Genomic DNA, 6,138 nt, shown 5'->3' on the forward strand with positions numbered 1-6,138 from the left:
TTCTTCTGCCTATCTATTTTTGGCTCCTTTTGTTGATCATTTTTTAATTTTTTTTTTGGTTTTTGGGTCACAACCGGCAGCATTAAGGGACTATTTCCTGGATCTACACTCAGAAATAGCTCCTGTCAGGCTCGGGGGGGCATATGAGATGCTGGGATTCGAACCACCAACATTTTGCTTGCCAGGCAAATGCCTTGCCGCTGTGCTATCTCTCCGGCCCCTCATGTTTCTTTTTTGGGGGGCCTTCCGGTGGAGACCAGAAGGCCTGCTGGACAAATTTTCAAAGAGCTGTAACAGTGGGCTCCTCATTTTTTGAATTTTAGTAGCTGTGTTTTTAAGCTATTTATGTAGGTCCCTTCTTTCTTTCTGATGTGTGCTTGCAGCGCTATAAATTTTCCTCTTAGTATGCTTTTCTGTGTCCCATAAATTATGATAATTTGTGTCTTCTTTGTCATTTGTTTTCAGGAATGTTTTGATTTAATCTTTTATTTTATCTATAGCCCACTGGTTTTTCAGTAGTAAGCTATTTAATTTCCAGGTGTAAAAGTTTTCCTTCTGTATTCCTTTGTAATTCACATCTGATTTAAGACCCTTATTATCCGAGAAGGTAGTCTGTACAATTTCTATCCTCTTTACTTTATAGAGTTATGTTTTATGTGCTAGCATGTGGTTTATCCTGGAGAATGACCCATGTGCATTGGAGAATAATGTGTATACAGTTTTCTGGGGATGGAATGTCCGATATATGTCTACTAGTCCACCTCTTCCATTTCTCTTTTCAGACCTAGTATATTATTGTTAGGTTTCATCCAGGTTGACCTATCAAGGAGTTACAGGGCAGTGTTGAGGTCTCCCACTATTATTGGCTTTCTATTGATGTATTCTTTCAGATTTGTTAACAATTGTATTAAATCTTTTGCTGTCCCTCATTTGGTGCATTCAGGAGTATGATATTGTCCAGATGTACATATCCTTTGATTAGTATGCAGTGTCCATCTTTGTCCCTTGTAACTTTTCTGTGTCTAAAGTTTGTGTCATCTGATATTAATATAGCCACTAAAGCTTTTTTGAAAGAGTAGTTTGCTTGGCTGATTTTTCTCCAACCTTTGATTTTGAGGCTTTATTTGTTTGAATATTCAATTGTATTTCTTGAAGGCAGCAGAATGTTGGAATCGGCTTTTTGATCCATTTTTCCACTTTGTGTCTCTAAATAGGTGCATTTAGTCCATTGCCATCGAGAGAGATAATTGCCATGTGATATAGTGTCATCTTCCTGTAAAAGTTTGGTGTGTCTGTGTCTGTTGGTCTGTCTTGTCTTATAGTAGACATTTCAGTTTTTCTTTTAAGGCTGGTTTTGAGTCTGTAAAGTTTCTGAGCTGCTGTTTATCCATGAGGCTATGTATACTTCCTTCAAACCTGAAAGTGAGTTGACTGGATGCAGTGTTCTAGGTGAAGCATTTATTTCATTGAGTTTTGTCATTATGTCCCACCACTGCCTTTTGGCCTGGAGGGTTTCTTGTGTCAGGTTTGCTGTAAATCTTAAGGATGCTCCTTTGAATGTAATTTCCCTTTTTGATTTTGCTGTTTTCAGTATTCTATCTGTATGTGTGAAATTTGTCATTGTGACTAGGATGTGTCTTGGGGTACTTCTCTTTGGGTCTCTTCTAGCTGGTACTCTTTGGGCATGCAGAATTTGTCTTCGTGCATTATTTAACTCTGAAAATTTCTCTGCAAAGATGTACTTGACTGTTGATTCTTCCTGAGAATTTTCTTCCTATGTTTATAGGATTTCAATGACTCTTATGTTGCTTCTATTGAATTTATCAAAGACATTTTTTTCATGTTCATATTGTTAGAGTATTTTTCCATTGTCTAATCAGTTTTTATTTAAGGCTCTTTTCCAATCTGTTCTGTTGTATGCAGTTAAGCATCTCATCTTCCAGCACACTTACTTTGTCCTCAGATTCTGGTAGTCTGTTGTACAGGTTTTCCACTGAGGTTTTCATTTCGTCTCCTGAGTTTATCAGACCTGTTATTTCATTTTGGAGTTTTTTTATTTCTATCTTCATATCCTCTTGATACTTATTTGTGTTCTGTTCAACAAGATTTATACTTTATTTGAGTTCTATGAACATCCTCCATATTTCTTCTCTAACCTCCTTATATGAGTGGTTAACTAGGTGGTTAACTTTTCTCAGGTCATCATAACTGTCCTCTTCATTCTCTACTTGGACTTGGCCTGTGTTGTTTCCTCATTTTCTCACTTGTAGTGTTGTTTTTTCTATGTGTAATTGTGGAGTTTACTGGCATTCCTCTGGTACCACCTTTTGGGCTGAGACAGTCTACCTTGCTGGGGAGCCTCTATTGGATTAATTTCACTGGGGTTTCCTCCGCCGCCTCATGAAGAGAATCAGGAAACCAAAAATGGAGGCTCTTTAACAGCATCCAGCAAAAGTCTGTTTACACCTTTGTGGGCTGGGACAGCCTACCTGGCCGGGGAGCTTTGATGTGATTAAGTTTGCTAGGGTCTTCCTCAGCCACTCCACATAGGGAATCAAGAAGCCTCAGAAAATTCTGAATTTATTGCAGTCCCTTTTTTCTCATTGCTTCCAATTGCTAGTTCAGTTGTGTTTTATTATTTTTTTTGCTTCAATGTTATGTAGAGCTCTGCCTACATTTTCCTATATGTGCCTTATGGTTTCAGGTCTGATATCCTGGTTTTCAATTAATTGTTTATGTTATTTAAACACTGTCCACAAGATTGTTCATAATGCTATTGGATTGTTTTTTTTTCACAGGTACAAAGTTGTTCTTGACTGAATTTCAGTAATACAACATAAAAAACCCTTCATCAGTGTGTATTTATCACAACCAACTTCCCTGCTTCCTTTCCCATCATTCTCCCTGCCTACTTCTGGGGCAGTCATTTAATTGTCTTTCTCCTCTTCCTTTTCCTTTCATTTTAGATACTGTTGTTTGCAATATTTTACTAAAAATATCATGAATAACACTTAATCTCCTTTCAGTATCCAGTTGTTGTCTAAAGTGATGGTTTTCAACTCTCATTGTCATGGTATTCTTTCTGTGCCCTAAGTGCACTCCTACACTATTTATAGCATGCTTCCTACCATTAAGTGGTCCTCCTGACACTCATCTCCATTGCCTCTGGATATTATTGCCATACATTTTATATCCTACACATGAGTGCAATTATTCTATTTTAATCAGTCTCCCTCTGACTCATTTCTTTCAGCAAAATATTCCCCATATATATATACATACAAATATTATGACTTCATTTTTTAAGAGCTGCACAATAGCCCATTGTATAGATTTATCATAGTATTTTGTTCAGCCATCTGTTCATGGGAAAATAACTTGTTTCCAGATTCTTCCTGTTGTAAATATTGCTGCAACAGATTGAGTATTTTATTATATACCATCACTCTCTTTTAACCTGAATTCTGTGTTTGTTAAATCTGCTGTAACTATTTGTTTATTTATTTATTTATTTTTGGGTTTTGTGCCAAACTCAGTGACACTCAGGGTTTACACTTGGCTATGTGCTCAGAAATCGCTCCTGGTTTGGGAGACCATATGGGATGCTGGGGATCAAATAGAGGTCTGTCCTGAACCAACTGCATGCAAGGTAAATGCCCTACCACTGTGTTATTGCTCCGGCACCTGTAACTATTTTTTTTTTTTTGTGTGTGTGTGTGTGTGGTTTTTGGGTCACACCCGGCAGTGCTCAGGGGTTATTCCTGGCTCCAGGCTCAGAAATTGCTCCTGGCAGGCACGGGAGGACCATATATGGGACGCCGGGATTCGAACCGATGACCTCCTGCATGAGAGGCAAACGCCTTACCTCCATGCTATCTCTCCGGCCCCACCTGTAACTATTTTTAAGAAAAGGTTTTTAAATTGTGGTTTTACACACACACACACACGCATACATATATATAGTCTTTCATTTCCAGTTCAGTAACATTAAGTACTTTCATTTTGTACATCCATTACCATCATCTATTTCCAGAATAGTTTAATCACTCTATATTGAAACTCTGTACTCCTTAAACAGTAACTTCCCATTTATGACAATAATCAATACTGGAGTTCAGTTAGTGCAGAGAAGAGATCACTTTGAAAATGATACTTGGTCATTTTACTTAAAAATATATTAAAAGAAAGAATGAATGGGGGAACTGGAAAATCTGTCTAAAGTACAGGTGGGGGGGTGGGATGGAAGGAGATTTGGGACATTGGTGGTGGGAATGTTGCACTGGAGATGGGAGGGTGTTCTTTACATGACTGAAACCTAATCACAATCATTTGTAATCAAGATGTTTAAATAAATAAAAATATTAAAAAAAAAGAAAATGATACGTGGGAACATTCACGTTGGACAAATACTGGGTGCTTTTAGGTAGCCAACAGAATTCAATCCCCAGATTCCCATATGTTCCTCTGAGAAACATCTGCATTAGTTCCTGAGTGAAGTGCAAGGGGTAACTCCAGAGGATCACTGGGTATAAATATTTTCTTGAAGGAATTGAGGTGTGAACAAAGATGTGAAAAATCATGAGTATGCCAGTCCACACAACAGAAAGCTGGCTATCTCAGGAGGAGAAGGTGAAACAAGCCACTGCATTGACGAAGCCACACCAGCTGCCTGCATTACCCGGAATCACCATTTTTCCAACGTTCCTGTTTCATTTCTCCTCTACAATTCCTTACAGGAACACCAATCTAATCATATCTCAGGTAGGCCACTTTGGGGCAGATATTTCCAGGGCTTTTTCAAGTAAATGCAGGCACCCTCTCCCCAAATCCTCCTTCTTTAGGTGTGCTGTAAATTCTAAGGAATCTTCTTTGTATGTATTTTTATATTGTGATTTTAATATTCTATTTCTATCTCTGATTTGCATCCTTGTAATTAGGATGTGTCTTCAGGTGTTTTCATTTGTTTTAGTTTTATCTGGTATTCTTCAGGTGTGCAGGATGTGCTTTTTTGTTGTTGTTGTTGTTGTTTTGAAGTCTTTAAACTTTTCAGCATGATGTCTTTTATTGTCGTTTATTCATAAGGATTTTATTCCTGTCTTTCTGGTACCCGAACTATTATGATTTTTTCTCTTAAATTGATGCCAATTTTTTCTTCTCACCTTTTCACTTATTTTGAGATTTTCCATTTTCTCTTGCTGTCTAGTTTTTCCGCACTTCATCTTTAGTTCACTGATTTGTTTCACAGCAGCTGATACTCTGCTGGTGAGGCCTTCCACTTTTATTTTTATTTCACCCACAAATTTTATCAGCTATAAAATTTTTGTTTATATTTTTATTTCTACTCTCATATATTTTGTGTTTTACAGGTTGACTATTTCAGTATTTCTATAATTTCTTTGAACTTCCTAAGCATTTCACTCTAAATTTTACTCCAAACAAGATCAGTGGGATACTACTGATTGTGTCTGTAAGATTTCAATATTTACCTACTAAATGTGATGGGATTTTGTGTTGCTTTATCATGGTTCAATTTTTAGTCTTAAGGTGCTTCTTTCCAAAGTCACTGTCAGTCATCCTCACTGGCAACAAGGTCTTAGGGGATATCATGTAGGTGAAATATAATTCTGAGGTCATGTAACTAGCTGAGTAATCTGGAACTCTTGATTCTGGATATGGTCTCTTTTTGTGGGTAGTCTTCAGTCTGTGAGAGCTGGTCACGATGCTCTGTCTAGGGTGTGTGTGAGCCTCAGGCCTTTCCTCTTTCTTGTTCAGCACAAATCTGGAGAAAGACACTTGCTTGTGTTTTCTAAGGGTATTGAGGCACAGAATAGTCATATGGTCTTCTCATTGACCAGTAGTCTAGAGTGAGGAGTTAGGACAGGTTTTGCCTACAAATTTCAAGGTCTCTCTCCTCTCCATATAACACTGCTAAAGTTCAGAAAAAGAAAATTTACTCCTCTTAGTAGAAAATGTAAAGGCTTCATGGAGGAGGTATCATTTAAAATGGATCTGAAGTATGTACATTTAGGAAAGGTGGGTGAGAATAAGGTTTGTTGGGAATATTCTGGATGATGGCACTATGTATAGCAAAGACAGGGAGAAATCATGAAAAGAGTCACTGAAAGAAAAGTGAGGAGA

General features: G+C 37.6%; 1 non-coding gene across 1 annotated transcript; it reads right to left on the reverse strand.

The window, feature by feature from the left end:
- Positions 1-237: 237 nt before the first annotated feature.
- Positions 238-299, reverse strand: LOC125999624 (U7 small nuclear RNA). The gene has a single exon (XR_007492137.1). It is a non-coding gene; the product is annotated as a U7 small nuclear RNA (small nuclear RNA).
- Between the last annotated feature and the right edge of the window lie 5,839 nt (positions 300-6,138).

This window comes from Suncus etruscus, chromosome X (genome assembly GCF_024139225.1).
Source record: "Suncus etruscus isolate mSunEtr1 chromosome X, mSunEtr1.pri.cur, whole genome shotgun sequence".
Lineage (NCBI taxonomy): Eukaryota > Metazoa > Chordata > Mammalia > Eulipotyphla > Soricidae > Suncus > Suncus etruscus.